Source organism: Bos taurus, chromosome 3 (genome assembly GCF_002263795.3).
Source record: "Bos taurus isolate L1 Dominette 01449 registration number 42190680 breed Hereford chromosome 3, ARS-UCD2.0, whole genome shotgun sequence".
Lineage (NCBI taxonomy): Eukaryota > Metazoa > Chordata > Mammalia > Artiodactyla > Bovidae > Bos > Bos taurus.
The window spans coordinates 54,300,311-54,319,876 of NC_037330.1; the positions used below are offsets into that span (position 1 = coordinate 54,300,311).

At 40.4% G+C, this 19,566-nt stretch overlaps 1 pseudogene; it reads left to right on the top strand.

Moving 5' to 3' along the window:
• Window positions 1-1,862: 1,862 nt before the first annotated feature.
• Window positions 1,863-19,566, top strand: part of LOC132344967 (guanylate-binding protein 4-like) — a 28,119-nt pseudogene continuing 10,415 nt past the window's right edge.

Consider the following 19,566-nt stretch of genomic DNA (forward strand, 5'->3'; position numbering starts at 1 on the left):
GAGAGGGATTGGGGGCAGGAGGAAAAGGGGACTGAGAGAGTCATTTCCTAAGCAGGTTGATAGGAAATCTAGGGGTCCCCAAGGAGAGAGGGGTCTGGAATTCTCAAGGAGGAAGAAAGGACAAACTTTTCACAGTCTTTGTAGACCAGGACCTGGGGACTGGAGTCGATGAAAATGAGAGGGTAACAGGCAGGAAGGCCAGGGGTCTCCAAATGGAGGAAATAGCCTGCAAGTATCAGACATTTTTCTCTCTCTTAAGCGGCAGGAGGAAACAAACTAGCAATATTTTCTCCTTCTCTATACAAATTTAAAGGGAGGTTTCTCTTAAAATACTGTGTTGCCATAAGGACACCTGGTTTCGCCTGAAGTTAGCTATTCTCGAGCCTAGAGATAACCAATGCCTTTTTCTTATGGAAATGTTTGTCTTAAGCTATGCTAATGTACTATGCCTTTACCCCAAACTCTGTCTCCAAGTCGGTTCCGCCTCTTGGCCCAGAACCTACTTGACAAACCAGTATGTTATACTCAGATATTGTTCCCCTAATCTATGTAAATGAAACCATTTGTATGGTGGTCTGCCCTTCTTCAAGATTCAAGTTAATCATTTTATGGCCCAGGATAAACCATTTGGTGCCAAGATTATCCCAAAATGCATCTTATGGGTGAGGGGCCTGGTGCCATTCTGAATTTTAAGACATTCCTTTCTTTCATTAACAGACTGCTAGTGACTATATAACATCCAGCTGAAGACTAGCAGGGGGGTACTCTTCTGCCCCCTTCTGATGCCTATGTCAGAAGCTTTCTCTATCTCCTTTATACTTTAATAAAACTTTATTACACAAAAGCTCTGAGTGATCAAGCCTCGTCTCTGGCCCCGGATTGAATTCTTCTCCTCCGGGGGCCAAGAATCCCGGTGTATTTGCGTGATTCAACAACAACCTTTCAGGACGACAGAGGATGAGATGGCTGGATGGCATCACTGACTCAATGGACGTGAGTCTGAGTGAACTCCGGGAGTTAGTGATGGACAGGGAGGCCTGGCGTGCTGCAGTTCATGGGGTTGCAGAGAGTCGGACACGACTGAGCAACTGAACTGAACTCAACTGAATGACCTTGATGACAGATGGAGTTTACCCTTTGTGTCACCATTTTACAGAAGAGAAACCTGAAGTCCACAGAAATTAATCTTCCCAGTCATCACACAGTTACTTAAGTATGATAACATGTGGTGGTCTTATCTTTAGTATTGTCTTTCAGAAAACAAAATTATGATTAAAGGTCTCTGACTGCTGTCTGTCTTTTGAGATCATGAAACACCCAATCACGTTTATGAAAAAATTCATAGGAGAGCTTGGCCCAGATGGGAGACTCTGACATATCTAGGTAGACCTTAGAATACACGTTGCTTGCCTCTCTTCCCTCTCAGTTCAAATAATTTTTTTAAATGTCTTATAATTTCAGATGATAAAATAATTTTTACATGTATAACTTTGTTAGGTACTTTACACTGCTCTGGTCCTGTTATGTTTGAAAGAGAATGGCTATCTTTATCTCAATTTCTTTCTCTCACAGTCACTTCTCCTCCAGCCTGTTCCTGCTCCCACCGGTTCCCTGCATCTGTTCTCACTGAGAATACTGCTCACATTCATTTTTGCTACGTCCACAAGTTCTTCCCAGATTAAACACTATGTAAATTCAACCCCCAATATACTAAACACCATTCCCTGCTCACTTCTTTCTTAGCATTTATCATTATCTAATAAACATATGTGTATTTAGTTTTTTCACATCCTATATTATCTGTCTCTTCCACTAGAAGAGAGCTTCACAAGGCAGAGATTTGTCTCCATTTTGTTCACTGTTTGCTTCTGAGTGCCTAGGACAGTCTCCAGCACAAGGTAGGTTCTCAATAAATATTTGTGCAATTACTGAGTGACCAAATCGTTCGGGAACTCCAGAGATGGTGTCTGGTAACTCCTCATCCCCTTCATGTCCCATCTGCCCCTAATATCCCTCAAATGCTTGTGTTCTCAAGGCTCCATCATCAGTGCTTTGTGTTCTCATTCTATTCACTGCATGCCTCCCATGGACAGGTTGCTTTAGGGTTCATTAAGGATCCATGAGGTAATGTGTATAATTTACCTGTACAGGCCTTAGCACACTAGGCTGAATACTTACCTTTCAGAAACATACAAAGAATAGAGAATTGATGTACAGTTTCTACAAGCAGAAGGCTGATGTGCACCATGAGAGATGACTTCCGGATCTTGTGTTTTACTGAGTTGTTCCTCTGGGTTACAGCTTCCAGTGGCATCTGGATCCATTGTAATGGACCCCTTCTGTCTGGTGGAAAACCAGAAATGTCCGTTGTCAGTAAATCCCAGAGCACTGAAGATTCTTGAGCAGATATCTCAGCCTGCGGTGGTAGTGGCCATTGCAGGGCTCTATCGGACCACAAAGTCCTACCTGATGAACCGCCTGGCAGGACAGAACCACAGTGAGTGTTGTTCAGGACATTTGCTTGGAAGCAGTGATAATGCAGGCTGCTGATCCACCTCCTCTAGGGTCATGTTAAGGAAGAGTCTAACCCCCACACTGAAGAAAACTTCTAATTCTCACCACCAAATTTATAACTCCAAAGCCATCTCTCCACAATGTTCACTCTCTGTGCAGTAATCTAGAGTTCCCAATCTCATCAAAACATCTACCTCTTTAATCTTGACCCCATCTGCTACAATCTCCTCTGGGGCTCATCTTGAACGATTACTGCCTTTGTTTTTCCTTCATCACTTTTGCCCTAAACCACAGGGTCATTTCCAGGTCACACAAATGTTGTTTAACATGCCCTGCTTCCTCTTTTTAGAAAGAAATAACATATAATGGAAAAGAATCTTAAAAACAATTATTTGTCTATATATTAGATATTGTTATGCACATTCTCTCCCTCTCTCTCCCCGAATCACTTCCTGTACACCTGACACAAACACAACATTGTGAATCAATGATTCAATGAAAACTATATAAATAAATGATATAAAGTATTTTAAATGCACTTTTTAAAGAGGAATGGAAGGAAGAACAGATAGCAAAATTCCTGCATCTTATATCTCAATGGGACAGCCATCCTTTTTTTTAACTTTGATAAATCATGCCCCTAATCTATCTCTAGTGTTTTCTTGTATGTAGAATTAGAACACATACGTATACAAGTGTATATGTTCTCTTGCTCATGCTCAGTGAAGCAGATGTGTCTGACTGTTTGTGATGCTTTGGACTGTAGACTGCCAGGTTCCTCTGTCCATGTGATATTTCTGGCAAGAATACTGGAATGGGTTGCCATTTCCTCCTCCAGGGGATCTTCCTAACATAGGGACTGAATTCGAGTCTCCTGTAATTCATGCACTGCATGCAGATTTTTTACCACTGAACCACTGGGGAGGCCCATATATGTATATACATAGACATAATAAAGCTGATGTATGTAAAGTGATTAGCTGTTTAATCACTGCCTATTTCAAGAAATAAAACATCACCAACATATAAAACCCCAAATCACACTGTCTCACACTCTTGTTAGAACTCATTAGTGTTTTGATTTTCATGGTGCACTTTTCCACCATTCCTATTTAGACATAGTTTTTCAATCTTTGTATAGAATTATAAAAAGGGGCTTAAACTTAGTATAGGGCATTACATTGTGATATTCATTGGTATCTAGCTTCATATTCTACAGAAGTTTATAGGGCTCATCCAGTTTGACAAATGTAGCTGTAAATTATTTTCATTCCTTTTCAATATGCTACAGATTATGGACAGCACAATTTATCCACTTGTTGATGAAAATTGGTGTTATTTGTAGTTTTTATCTTTTATGAACAGTGCTGCCATGAATTATGAACATTCTTATATCTATATCTTTGTGTACATGTACACTACCTACCCTTGTGGCATATGCCCAGGAATGGGCTTGCTGGGTCTAGGAATACATATGTTTTAAACCCCTCTAGATGATATAATACAATGTTTTAAGCTTATATTCATTCTATGTGCTTATTAGCATAAGCTGAGAATTCTCCATAGCTTCACAAAAATTAGGGAAAAGCACTAATCTTTTTTGCTCATCTAGTGTTTGTATAGTTGCATGTTATTTGCTTCATTGCAAATAAATTTGAGTACCTTATCATATATTTATTTACTATTTGCATTTGCTAATTCAATAAGTTGATATTTTCCTAGCAGGATACTTCTCTTCTTCTTACTGATTTTTAGGACAATCTGCTTATATCTCCTTCAGCATTTCTGTCTAAGAAAGCCACTCACCATTTCTTTCCTAACGTCTTCCTCTGTGGCTTAGTGGCTCATCACAATTAGGGGCTAGAACCTCAGTCCAGTTCTGAAGATCCATAGGATTATATCACTGTCTCTCCAAGGACTCTTGCTCTATTGCTGTGCCTGTAAGTCTCTCCCACTCTCTTTATTCTGCTTTTCTCTTCTCTCATTTTTGCTTTGCAATCTTCCATTGGCACCACACAAAACATTTAATATCTGTTTTCCTTTTATAAGAACTCTTGACCACCAATCAAGGGAGAACACTTTCCTTTGTCAAGCTTAGTTAATTAGTAGGTCAGTTTAGAAGGGATTAAAGGTTTGAGAAGCATCCAAGGAGTGGTGGCTGTGTGGGCACAGGGGGGCCGAGAGGAGTTATTCCACATTCAAGGTCAGGAGGGGCGGAGGTAAGGAGATACCCCTCATCCAAGGTAAGGAGAAGCGGCTGCGCTTTGCTGGAACTGCCGTGAAGAGATACCCTATGCCCAAGGTAAGAGAAACCCAAGTAAGAAGGTAGGTGTTGGAAGAGGGCATCAGAGGGCAGACACATTGAAACCATAATCACAGAAAACTAGTCAATCTAATCACATGGACTACAGCCTTGTCTAACTCAATGAAACCAAGCCATGCCCTGGAGAGGTCTGACAGAATGTGGTCCATTGGAGAAGGGAATGGCAAACCACTTCAGTATTCTTGCCTTGAGAACCCCATCAACAGTATGAAAAGGCAAAATGATAGAATAGTGAAAGAGGAACTCCACAGGGCGGTAGGTGCCCAATATACTACTGGAGATCAGTGGAGAAATAACCCCAGAAAGAATGAAGGGATGGAACCAAAGCAAAAACAATACCCAGTTGTGGATGTTACTGGTGATAGAAGCTAGGTCCAATGCTGTAAAGAGCAATATTGTATAGGAACCTGGAATGTTAGGTCCATGAATCAAGGCAAATTGGAAGTGGTCAAACAAGAGATGGCAAGAGTGAATGTCAACATTATAGGAATCAGCAAACTAAAATGGACTGGAATGGGTGAATTTAACTCAGATGACCATTATATCTACTATTGTAGGCAAGAATGCTTTAGAAGAAATGGAGTAGCCATCATGGTCACCAAAAGAGTCCGAAATGCAGTACTTGGATGCAATCTCAAAAACGACAGAATGATCTCTGTTTGTTTCCAAGGCAAACCATTCAATATCATGTAATCCAAGCCTATGCCCCAATCAGTAATGCTGAAGAAGCTGAAGTTGAACGGTTCTATGAAGACCTACAAGGCCTTTTAGAACTAATACCCAAAAAAAGATGTTCTTTTCATTACAGGGGACTGGAATGCAAAAGAGGAAGTCAAGAAACACCTGGAGTAACAGGCAAATTTGGCCTTGGAATACAGAATTAAGCAGGGCAAAGGCTAATAGAGTTTTGCCAAGAGTATGCACTGGTCATAGCAAACACCCTCTTCCAACAACACAAGAGAAGACTCTACACATGGACATCACCAGATGGTCAAAACCGAAATCAGATGGATTATATTCTTTGCAGCCAAAGATGGAGAAGCTCTATACAGTCAGCAAAAACAGGAACGGGAGCTGTCTGTGGCTCCGATCATGAACTCCTTATTGCCAAATTCAGACTTAAATTGAAGAAAGTAGGGAAAACCACTAGACCTTTCAGGTGTGACCTAAATCAAATCCCTTATGATTATACAGTGGAAGTGAGAAATAGATTTAAGGGACTAGATCTGATAGACAGAGTGCCTGATGAACTATGGGTGGAGGTTCATGACATTATACAGGAGACAGGGATCAAGACCATCCGCATGGAAAAGAAATGCAAAAGAGCAAAATGGCTCTCTGAGGAGGCCTTACAAATAGCTGTGAAAAGATGAGAAGTGAAAAGCAAAGGAGAAAAGGAAAGATACAGGCATCTGAATAGAGAGTTCCAAAGAATACTAAGGAGAGATAAGAAAGCCTTCCTCAGTGATCAGTGCAAAGAAATAGAGGAAAACAACAGAATGGGAAAGACTAGAGATCTCTTCAAGAAAATTAGAGTTACCAAGGGAACATTTCATGCAAAGATGGGCTTGATAAAGGACAGAAATGGTATGGACCTAACAGAAGCAGAAGATATTAAGAAGAGGTGGCAAGAATACACAAAAGAACTATACAAAAAATAACCATGATGTTGTGGTCACTCACCTAGAGCCAGACGTCCTGGAATGCAAAATCCAGTGGGCCTTAGGAAGAATCACTATGAACAAAGCTAGTGGAGGTGATGGAATTCCAGTTGAGCTATTCCAAATCCTGAAAGATGATGCTGTGAAAGTGCTGCACTCAATATGCCATCAAATTTGGAAAACTCAGCAGTGTCCACAGGACTGGAAAAGGTCAGTTTTCATCCAAATCCCAAAGAAAGGCAATGCCAAAGAATGCTGTAAACTACCGCTCAATTGCACTCATCTCACACACTAGTAAAGTAGTGCTCAAAATTCTCCAAGCCATGCTTCAACAATACGTGAAACGTGAACTTTCAGATGTTCAAGTTGGATTTAGAAAAGGCAGAGGAACCAGAGATCAAATTGCCAACATTCATTGGATTATTGAAAAAGCAACAGGGTGCCAGAAAAACATCTATTTCTGCTTTATTGACTATGCCAAAGCCTTTGACTGTGTGGATCACAACAAACTGGAAAATTGTAAAAGAGATGGAAATACCAGACCACCTGTCCTGCCTCTTGAGAAATCTGTATGCAGGTCAGGAAGCAACAGTTAGAACTAGATATGGAACAACAGACTGGTTCCAGATTGGGAAAGGAGTACATCAAGGCTGTATATTGTCGCCCTACTTATTTAACTTATATATAGAGTACATCATGAGAAACACTGGGCTAGATGAAGCACAAGCTGGAATCAAGATTGCTGGGAGAAATATCAATAACCTCATATATGCAGATGACACTACCCTTATGGCAGAAAGCAAAGAACTAAAGAGTCCCTTGATGAAAGTGAAAGAGAAGAGTGAAAAAGTTGGCTTAAAACTCAACATTCAGAGAACTAAGATCATGGTATCTAGTTCCATCACTTCATGACAAATAGATGGGGAAACAGTGGAAACAGTGACAGACTTGATTTTGGGGGGCTCTGAAATCACTACAGATGGTGACTGCAGCCATGAAAATGAAAGGCGCTTACTGCTTGGGAGAAAAGTTATGACCAACCTAGACAGCATTTTAAAAAGCAGAGATATTACTTTGACAACAAAGGTCTGTCTAGTCAAAGCTATGGTTTTTCCAGTAGTCATGTATGGATGTGAGAGTTGGACTATAAAGAAAGCTGAGTGCAGAAAGACTGATGCTTTTGAACTGTGGTGTTGGAGAAGACTCTTGAGAGTCCCTTGGACTGCAAGGAGATCCAACCAGTCCATTCTAAAGGAAATCAGTCCTGAATATTCATTGGAAGGACTGATGCTGAAGCTGAAACTCCAGTAATTTGGCCACCTGATGCGAAGAATGGACTCATTTGAAAAGACCCCGATGCTGGGAAAGATTGAAGGCAGGAGAAGAAGGGGATGAGATGAGGATGGCATCACCGACTCAATGAACATGAGTTTGAGTAAACTACGGGAGTTCAGGTTGGACAGGAAGGCCTGGCCTGCTACAGTCGATAGGGTCGCAAAGAGTTGGACACGACCGAGCGACTGAACTGAACTGAACTGAACCCCAGTCATATCACAGGAAGAACAAAAACCAAACACTAAACTTGTGCCCATTTAGGGTTAGGTGGACAATCAGGACCAGGTCACTGCTCTCTCTGTCTCCTTGTGATGACTTCTTTATCTGCTCTTTATCTCAAATACCTGACAGTGGTGAACTCTAGTAACACTTTGTCTTTTCTCCTTGGTGAAACTGGGAGCTCAGGTTGCTCTGTATTAATCAGCAAGAAGTCAAATGCCATCAAGATGTAGAGGGGTACAGATCATCTCAGATGTTATACCCATACTAAACAGAACACACAGGACATGGCAGCTGATTGGCCTGAGCATGCTGAACCATGCTCCCCTAGGTATTTGATCATATCCATTTCTATTCTCAGTTGAAGGGAGCATTGCCTATGGCAGACAGTCAAAATCTTGGAGTATGGATAAGATGCATTGCCTGCAGCTTCTTCAACATATACCTCACCTCCTCTCCACTGTGGGTTTAAACCTTTAGAAAGAAGGGCAAGCGATTCTCACAGGTCTTGTTGAATTTCCTGCTGTTACATGCCCACCTCAGTCAATGAACAAAGAATTCATCCTTTTTTGAAGAGAAGAAGAGAAATGAGGAAAATACAGAGAGGAAGGGGAGGAAAAATATCTGACAAAAGCTGATGTATAGTCCAGGTGTTGGAAGTACACAGATAATCCACTTAAAGGGTAACTGAAGACATTTAAAGGCGGGGGTGGGGGGGACAAGTTCAAGGGCACAGGCAGAGGGATTGAATGAAGGATATGGAGCAGTCAGAAGGTGGCAGGAACAATGACCAGGTAGCTTTTATAACTCGTGTAGAGTGAAAAGGCAAGCAATGTGTGAATTCCAGAATTATCAAAGATCAGAGAAAATGGATGGTGCTAAATGAAAGATGTGACCAAGGCAGAGGAAAGAGACACTGGGGCACCGTGGTTGATGAGGGTGGAAGCAAGGGGAATAGGAGCCTGACTTCTAGTCTCCTGCTGGTACTTCTCACTGGTAAATATCCATCAGAAAGGATGAAGGATATGGGGGATCTTCCATGTCAGATAAATATAGAAAGTTTAATACAGTTTGCATTATTTCTAGAATGTGACACAGTTAGAGCCATTAATGGTAGGAGGTGAATAGGGGAAACAAAGTGTTGCTTGAGAAGGTTCTGAATATGTATAGAGGTTGAATTTTCTGTCCTTGTTAAAATGGAAGTATCTTCCTCCCAGGCAGGCATTCATCTGCACACAAGTTCACCCAAAGCAACCCATGGGCAGTCTGGTCTATTGCTCTTACTGTGTGTTGCATTCTAGTCTTTCTGTGCACGTTTCCCTCTGGGCTCCACAGTGAGGTGGGAAACCAGAGGCATCTGGATGTTGTGTGTGCACCATCCCTCCGAGGAGAACCACACCCTGGTCCTTCTGGACACTGAGGGTCTGGGCAATGTGGAGACGGTAAGGCAGGGAATCTTCTTTACTCTTGAGACTCCACTTACATTTCAATTTCCCACCTCAATTCAATTTTTAGGACATGTTCCTATAAACTGCAAATCCTATTATGAATGATGAGGCCAAATTCTCTTTCCTTGAATTAATTCTTTGATAAAATATATACCTCAGTGCCTGGAGCCGGTGAGGCATTCCACTCGTGACAAAGGTCATGAGGAAGGACGCTCGGCATACGCAAAGGCGGGATCGAGCCTCAGGAGTCCCCCCGAATATTCTCGAGCATCTACCCCCCAAAAACCAGAGTCTGCCTACTTTATTGCTTTGTGCTCTCACCTCTGACTTTACTGGGGGCTGTCCCCCACCACCATCTCGCTCTCTCTGTCAAAGAGTTAACTTACAGCTCCAATTAATAAAGTTCCTGGGCAATTAGGAGTGTTTAAATCCAAACCCCTCAGATGGCTCTCTAACTCACCTGACAAGTTTACCCGGACTCCTACAGCTATGCATATGATTGTTTACAGTCTTCCAGCCTCGAGAGGCACAGGAAGCTTAAGATATTCAAATAGCTTAGAACCTCTCAGAGAGTTAGAAACTGTCAGAATAAACTAGTAAAGGATTTCATTGATGAGCCAATGCTTGTTGCCAAGTTTCCACATCCCCTGAATTGTATCCTTGAATGTGTATTAATTAATACAGTTGGTATGTAGAAAAAATAAGTAGTGGCTTTGGTGTTAGTAACTTTAGACCCTTAAGGTAATAAATTCTTTCCTTTGTTGTAAACCCATTACACATCCGCCCTATAGGAATGCAATTTTATCTTCGGAAGATGGCGCCAAACCTTAAAATAATTACTCTTAGAGAAAATAAGTCTTTGTTGATAAGTCTTTGTCAAGAGTCATAAAATGTTAATAGGCCTTCTGGCCAGAAGATGATGTAAATCACCTACACTATTTGTATACGATAAATTTGCAGGAAAGAAACCCTGGTATTTGATAAGGATCAAAAACTGCTGACTTTGCATCCCCTATTATCCTCTATGTGTAACTTAGGGTATAAAAGCCCCTGTTAAAAATAAAGCTACGGGCCTTGTTCACCAATGCTTGGTCTCCCCATGTCATTCTTCCCCTTAACTTCCAGCTGAGTCTCCATCTGAAGCGTGGAACCCACCACGCTTACTAATTATGCCTGGGCTGTACTGTCCATGGAATTCTCCAGGCCAGAATACTGAAGTGGGTAGCCTTTCCCTCCTCCAGGGAATCTGGATCTTCCCAACCCAGAGATCCAACCCAGGTCTCCGGCATTTCAGGCAGATTCTTTACCAGCTGATCCACATGGGAAGCCCAAGAATACTGGAGTGGGTAGCCTATCCCTTCTCCAGAGGATCTTTCTGACCCAGAAATCAAACCGGGGTCTCTTGCATTGCAGGTGGATTCTTTAGCAACTGAGCTATCAGGGAAGTCCATACAAGTTAATAAATACTTATTGGGCATCTGAATCCTCGGGATGAAATGTAACAGATATCTCAGTGAGTTAAAGACCCAGAGCTGAGTTGGGGAGAAAAATATTCAGTGTTATCAGTACAGGGAACCAAGAGGAAAAGAATGTGAGAATCTATCCCAGTTGTTCAGGTTCCTGAAAACTTCATTATGAAAGCTATAACCCATTCAATCAATGGGATCTAGTCGTTGAAGTGTGTGGAGTTGAGTTGATGTTGGTGTAGGTAAGAACCATTAACATAGGATTTCTCTGAATAATGTATTTTTCAAATCTCCAGAAAAGTTTCAGCTATCTCAGGAACATTTTAGGTTCTGAAGATGAATTCGTCACTGACTTATCTAGAAGCATGAGCTACTTTAACCAAGAACTTTGTAAATGGGATAATTTTAGAAACTTTGTCTTTACAATGTTAGTTGTAATCAAACTTTTCTACTTATTTATAGTGATCTGCATCTATATAAGAAACAATAGCATTGAATCTTTGGCCTTCATCATTGTAGATAAAAGCTGGTACATAAATTCAGAATTTATAAAAGTTGGTACATAAATTCTAAATTTAAAAATCCAGATTTAATGTATTCAATAATCACATTAGTGTCAACCCAAGTTGGTCTACTGATTCGTAATAGACCGTAATTTTCATGATCTTCTTCTTTTTATCTAACTGCATTTTTCAAAGAACCAAAGCATACTGAACTGCACACTGATAGCAGAACTACTTGCTGCTCATATTGGTATAAAGTATCTTGGTAATATATATGATGATTTAGCCACTAAGTCGTGTCCAACTCTTGCAACCCCATGGACTGTAGCCTTCCAGGCTCCTCTGTCCATGGGATTCTCCAGGCAAGAATACTGGAGTAGGGTGCCATGTCGTTCTCCAGGGAATCTTCCTGACCCAGGAAAAGAAACTGGGTCTCCTGCATTGCAGGCAGATTCTTTACAGACTGAGTTACGAGGGAAGCCCTGATACCGTGTGTGTGTGTGTGTGTGTGTGTGTGTGTGTGTGTGTGTTTGTATACACACACATTCTATTCTGAAGTCACTCCTACCTTGCCCTGAATTTTGTCTTCAGCCTCATCATCTACTACCACGTAGATAATCACTACTTCAGTCAAATAAAATAATCGTGTAATACCTTTACCTGAGCACACTTTCTGGCAATTATGACTGGCTTCTGTGGGTCCTTCCACCTGCATGATTTCTATAACTCCACAAATCCATCTTCTGTCAATTCTTTAAATTCCAGCTATTTATTTCTTAATACCATCATATTACAGTCAGACATAAGCACTACTGCTCTGAATGCACAGAGTATTTTTTCTGGTTTGGGCATATGGGTTTTCCTGGTATCTCAGACAGTAAAGAATCTGCCTGCAATGCAGGAGACCCAGGTTCAATCCCTGGGTCCAGAAGATTCCCTGGAGAAGAGAATGGCTACCCACTCCAATATTCTTGCCTGGAGAATTCCATGGACAGAGAAGCCTCACAGGCTACAGTCCATGGGGTCACATAGAGTCAAACACGACTAAGCAACTAACATTTACTTACTTACCTTTGCCATTTATAATATAACACTTGATTCCATGCTTGGCAGCTTATCATCTTGGATGTATGTAAACGTCTCCAATAAGATTATGTTTCCAGGTATACCTGCACCTCTTCAATGCCCTCTTTCTAAGGCAAGGAGTATAATATGAAATTTTATATCCAAGCAAACAAATAAGTGTCTCCTGTTAGTTAGATGCACAGTTAGTAGTTGATTAATTTAACTGAATATCACTTGTGTTCTTAATATACACCATGATATATTAAGAAAACGTTGGAAAGGCAACCAACACCCACTCACTGTCCCACAACTTCTATGTTCCAGGCACTGTACTAAATATTTTAAGTACATATAGGGTATCATTCATTTCTGTTGGCAGCTAATCATACTCAAGTGCTTAGAGGGGTCAATATCTTCACCAGAAAGGTTTGCATTTAGCATTATCTGGAAAATTTGCTATTTGTTTCACTATTGAGTTACAGTACAGCTGTTATAGTAAATGAACAACTGAATGAGAGCATAAGGAGTAGCATCCTCATGCTGTAACGTAGTTTCTAGGGGAACTCCAAGAATGACTCATGCATCTTTGCCCTGGCCATGCTCCTGAGCAGCAGCTTTGTTCAACAGGATGAACACCATCAACCACCAGGCCCTGGAACAGCTGCAGTATCCTTCCAGAACTGAACGAGTAGATTTCATTGACTTCATAAGAATAGCAACTGACAATGTTTCTTCTTTTCCATGACTCCATTCTGTTGGCAGATGAGATAGTAAAATGGGGCAAAAGGGAATATTCGTAAAGCTGGTTTTTGGGGTGAGATCTGGAAATTGTGTTGGAGAGTGCCATTTATTCCTAAGTTAAGATCCCAGATATGTGACTGAATTAACAGAACTGATCAGAACCAAATCACCTCCCAGCTCTGACAAAGTAGCAGACTCAACTGAATTTGAGAGTTTCTTTTCAGACTTAATCTGGAATGTGCGGGATTGCATGCTGGAGCTGGAGTTAGATGGGAATCCCATCACTGAAGATGAGTACCTGGAGAATGCCTTGAAGTTGATTCCAGGTATCAACTTGAAGGGGCAAGGTGGTAGAAAGATCAGTAGGAAGTGGGATCAAGAGCCATATATGACAAACTCTCAGCAAACATTATCTTCAATGGAGAAAAATTGAAAGCAATTCGCTTAAAGTCAGGAACAAGACAAGGGTGCCCATTCTCACCACTACTATTCCACATAGTTCTGGAAGTTTTGGCCACAGCAATCAGAGCAGAAAAAGAAATAAAAGGAATCCAGATTGGGAAAGAAGAAGTAAAAGTCTCACTGTTTGCAGATGACATGATTCTCTACATCAGTTCAGTTCAGTCACTCAGTCATGTCCAACTCTTTGCGACTCCATGAATTGCAGCATGCCAGGCCTCCCTGTGTATCACCAACTCATGGAGTTCACTCAAACTCATGTCCATTGAATCGATGATGCTATCCAACCATCTCATCCTCTGTTATCCCCTTTTCCTCCTGCCTCCAATTCCCCTCAGCATCAGAGTCTTGTCCAATGAGTCAACACTTTGCATGAGGTGGCCAAAGTACTAAAGTTTCAGCTTTAGCATCATTCCTTCCAAAGAACACCCAGGACTGATATCCTTTAGAATGGACTGGTTGGATCTCCTTGCAGTCCAAGGGACTCTCAAGAGTCTTCTTCAACACCACAGTTCAAAAGCATCAATTCTTTGGTGCTCAGCTTTCTTCACAGTCCAACTCTCACATCCATACATGACTACTGGAAAAACCATAGCCTTGACTAGATGGACCTTTGTTGGCAAAGTAATGTCTCTGCTTTTGAATATGCTATCTAGGTTGGTCATAACTCTCCTTCCAAGGTGTAAGTGTCTTTTAATTTCATGGCTGCAATCACCATCTGCAGTGATTTTGGAGCCCCCAAAAATAAAGTCTGACACTATTTCCACTGTTTCCCCATCTATTTCCCATGAAGTGATGGGACCAGATTCCATGACCTTAGTCTTCTGAATGTGGAGCTTTAACCGACTTTTTCACTCTCCTCTTTCACTTTCATCAAGAGGCTTTTTAGTTCCTCTTCACTTTCTGCCATAAGGGTGGTGTCATCTGCATATCTGAAGTTATTAATATCTCTCCTGGCAGTTTTGATTCTGGCCTGTGCTTCTTCCAGTCCAGCGTTTCTCATGATGTACTCTGCATAGAAGTTAAATAAGCAGGGTGACAATATACAGCCTTGACATACTCCTTTTCCTATGTGAACCAGTCTGTTGTTCCATGTCCAGTTCTAACTGTTGCTTCCTGACCTGCATATAGGTTTCTCAAGAGGCAGGTCAGGTGGTCTGGCATTCCCATCTCTTTCAGAATTTTCCACCGTTTATTGTGATCCACACAGTCAAAGGATTTGGCATAGTCAATAAAGCAGAAATAGATGTTTTTCTGGAATTCTCTTGCTTTTTGATCCTCTGCATAGAAAACCCTAAAGACTCCACCAGAAAATTACTAGAGCTAATCAGTGAATATAACAAAGTTGCAGGATATAAAATTAACACAGAGATATCCCTTGCATTCCTATACACTAACAATGAGAAAACAGAAAGAGAAATTAAGGAAATAATTCCATTCACCATTGCAACGAAAAGAATAAAATACTTAGGAATATATCTACTTAGAGAAACATGGACAGAGAAGCCTGGTAGGCTACAGTCCACGGGGTCGCAAAGAGTTGGACACAACTGGGCGACTTCACTATACTATACTATACTATAAAGAATCAAAAGACCTATATATAGAAAACTCTTAAACACTGGTGAAAGAAATCAAAGAGGACACAAATAGATGGATAAATATACCGTGTTCATGGATTGGAAGAATCAGTATAGCAAAAATAGGTATACTACCCAAAGCAATCTATAGATTCAAACAATCCCTATCAAGCTACCAATGGTATTTTTCACAGAGCTAGAACAAATAATTTCACAATTTGTATGGGAATTAAAAAAAAAAAAAAAAAAACTTGAATAGCCAAAGCAATCTTGAGAAAGAAGAATGGAACTGGAGGAATCAACCTGCCTGACTTCACACTCTACTACAAAGCCACAGTCATCAAGACAGTATGGTATTGGCACAAAGACAGAAATATAGATCAATGAAACAAAATAGAAAGCCCAGAGATAAATCCACACACCTATGGACACCTTATCTTTGACAAAGGAGGTAAGAATGTACAATGGAGTAAAGACAATCTCTTTAACAAGCGGTGCTGGGAAAACTGGTCAACCACTTGTAAAAGAATGAAACTAGAACACTTTCTAACACCATGCACAAAAATAAACTCAAAATGGATTAAAAATCTCAATGTAAGACCAGAAACTATAAAACTCCTAGAGGAGAACATAGGCAAAACACTCTCTGACATACATCACAGCAGGATTCTCTATGACCCACCTCCCAGAATACTGGAAATAAAAACAAAAATAAATAAATGGGACCTAATTAAAAGCTTCTGCACAACAAAGGAAACTATAAGCAAGGTGAAAAGACAGCCATCAGAATAGGAGAAAATAATAGCAAATGAAGCAACTGATAAAGAATTAATCTCAAAAACATACAAGCAACTCCTGCAGCTCAATTCCGGAAAAATAAACGATCCAATCAAAAAATGGGCCAAAGAACTAGACAGACATTTCTCCAAAGAAGACATACAGATGGCTAACAAACACATGAAATGATGTTCAACATCACTCATTGTCACAGAAATGCAAAGCAAAACCAGAACGAGGTACCATTTCATGCCAGTCAGAATGGATGCTATCCAAAAGTCTACAAGCAATAAATGCTGGAGAGGGTGTGGAGAAAAGGAAATTCTCTTACACTGTTGGGGAAATGCAAACTAATACAGCCACTATGGAGAACAGTGTGGAGATTCCTTAAAAAACTGGAAATAGAAGTGCCATATGACCCAGCAATCCCACTGCTGGGCATACACACTGAGGAAACCAGAATCGAAAGAGACACATGTACCCTAATGTTCATCACAGCACTGTTTATAATAGCCAGGACATGGAAGCAACCTAGATGTCCATCAGGAGATGAATGGATAAGAAAGCTGTCGTACATATACACAATGGAATATTACTCAGCCATTAAAAAGAATACATTTGAATCAGTTCTAATGAGGTAGATGAAACTGGAGCCTATTATACAGAGTGAAGTAAGCCAGAAAGAAAAACACCAACACAGTATACTAACGCATATATATGGAGTTTAGAAAGAAGGTACGATAACCCTGTATACAAGACAGCAAAAGAGACATAGATGTAGTGAACAGTCTTTTGGACTCTGTGGGAGAGGGCGAGGGTGGGATGATATGGGAGAACGGCATTGAAACATGTAAAATATCATTTGTGAAACGAATCACCAGTCCAGGTTTGACGCATGATACAGGGTGTTTGGGGCTGGTGCACTGGAATGACCCAGAGGGATGGGATGGGGAGGGAGAAGGGAGGGGGGTTCAGGTTGGGTAGCACATGTACACTCATGGCGGATTCAAGTCAATGTATGGCAAACCAATACAATATTGTAATGTAAAATTAATTAATTTTTAAAAAAAGAGCTCTGACATTCAGCTCAGATGTCAATGATGATTTGGGGCTTGAATTGAATGAATGGTGTCAATCTTGATTTGGGGCTGGATTGAGGCCATGCTAATGGTGCTTGGTGAATGAAATGTAGCTTTACCTTTATCATTGCTGTTACTTGGAAACCCCAGTGACCAGAGCATAAGCTCACAGAGGAAGTTTAGAATCCAATATTAGAGAAATGGGTACCAAGAAAAAGAAAGGCTGACATATGTGTATTATATACTGAGTGCTTCTCCTCTCCTATTTGAGTAAGATAATCTATCAGTTTAGAAATTGGTAAATACAGAATCATAAGGTAAACAATAGGACTAATTTTTGACATACATTTCACACAATGTATGTTCTTAGCCTACACAGGTAACTCCTTCATAGACAGGCTGTTTATGCACTAAAGAGTTCAGGGAAACTAATTGCTATGTCCTTCCAGTAAGAACTGTCTGGTTCCTAAATGCTCTTTCTCGTAACATCACACTCTTCATTCTTGAACTTACATGTATGTATGTCATGTTAAAATAAAAAGCTAGTTACTCAGATTATTTTAGCAGAGAGGATAATTGCTGGTACCTAAAAGCATTATTAATTTTGCATATTTAATCATTTATTCACTCTTTCAATAACTACTTAATGATAGATATGCCCAGAACCATCTTCTATGATGCTGTAAGACATAATATAAAATGATACAGGAGATGGATGAGGTCTCCAAGTTTCATTTAGGCTATCTTTACTATGGGATGGTATATGCTAAAGTGATCTCTTGATAGTATGTGTACACTTTTACCCTGATTTATAAAGATTTTCTTTATGTCCTGAGAATCATTTGTCTCCATAGGTTATCTTCCCAGAAATATCATAAATATCTTTATTTCTATGATTACATTACTTTAGAGCACACATGTCATTTCTAACATGGGAACTGCAATATCAGAAAAATATTTCTGACAATTTCTTGGATAAATCTATTACTCAAAAAACATCTAATAAGCAGTTGATTCACTACACAGCATGGAATGTTAAGGAAAGTAATCAGAAGTTTCTTCACTTGGAATGGATGCCTTCCCTGCCTCCTCAGAAGTACTTTCATCACTCTTGTTGTTGTTAGTCACTCAGTCATGTCCTAGTCTTTTGTGACCCTATGGATTACAGCCCACCAGGTTCTTCTCTTCATGGGATTTCCCAGGCAAGAACTGGAGTGGGTTGCCATTTCCCTCTCCTGGGAATCTTCCAGACCCAGGGATCACACCCTGGTCTCCTGCATTAGGAGGCAGATTCTTTACCACTGAACCACTTGGGAAGCCCTGCACTCTCAGCTCTGTGCAAGGAAAAAAAAAAATACGGAAGCGATTTTCCATTTCCTGAGTAGATTAGCATAAGATTGACTTGCATGATTTGATTAGTAAAGATTTATAGACACAAGAGATACCAAAATGCAAAGATCCCAGAAATGAAACACTTGAGCCTCCTCACCTGAAATTTGTCCATTCCACGGTTGCTTGTTTCTCACTACTATTGGCGAAGATCCCAGAATTCAGAACTCCAACATGCCCAGAAAGAATATCAGGAAGTTTTTTCCAAAAAGAAAATGCTTTGCCTTTGACTGGCCTTCAAGTGACAAAAAGCTATTACTCCATATTGAGGAAGTGCTAGATAACCAACTGGATGAGAATTTCCAGAAGAAATCAGAGGATTTCTGTTCATATATCTTACCCATGCAAAACCCAAGACCTTAAGAGAAGGAATCATTGTCAAGTGGGGAGGTGAGTCTCTTGCACTAGAGCATGTGTCTCTGTGATTCAGTGTGTGTGATGAACTTGTGATTGCACTCTGGGATTCTCAGTAATTGTATTTTCTTCTCCATGTAACTTGGAAAATGGATGCTCATGCCACATATGGAAATGCATGTTTCTTCACTAAAAGAAGCCTATGTACATGGTTTTTTTGCAGTCTATCAAATCTCTTGAAACTATTACAATAATGATATAAGTTAAAGATAGAAATCTTCATGGTGATGAGATGTCTGATGTGTTAGGTGTTTTGAGTGAGGATATGCAAAGTATTTTGTGAATTTACACTAAGAAGAAAATAAATAGTAGTCCATGAATCCATGTAGTTTTACCGAGAGACTGAGAAACAAATACAAATACGTCTTATATACAGGGTTGGCCTCATGAACATGCCGCCTGGGCAGTCACACTGTGTCCTGTTCTGAGATGAGTCCTTCTTATTTTCATGTTTTGTGTCACTGTCCTGAAATTCTGATGACATTTTCATCAAGATGTTTTAATTTACAAATTATGTAAATTACTTACAAGTGCCATAAGTTCTTCTTATTTTATTGCAATGGGAAAAGTGTTCTGGGAGACCCTTGAGCATA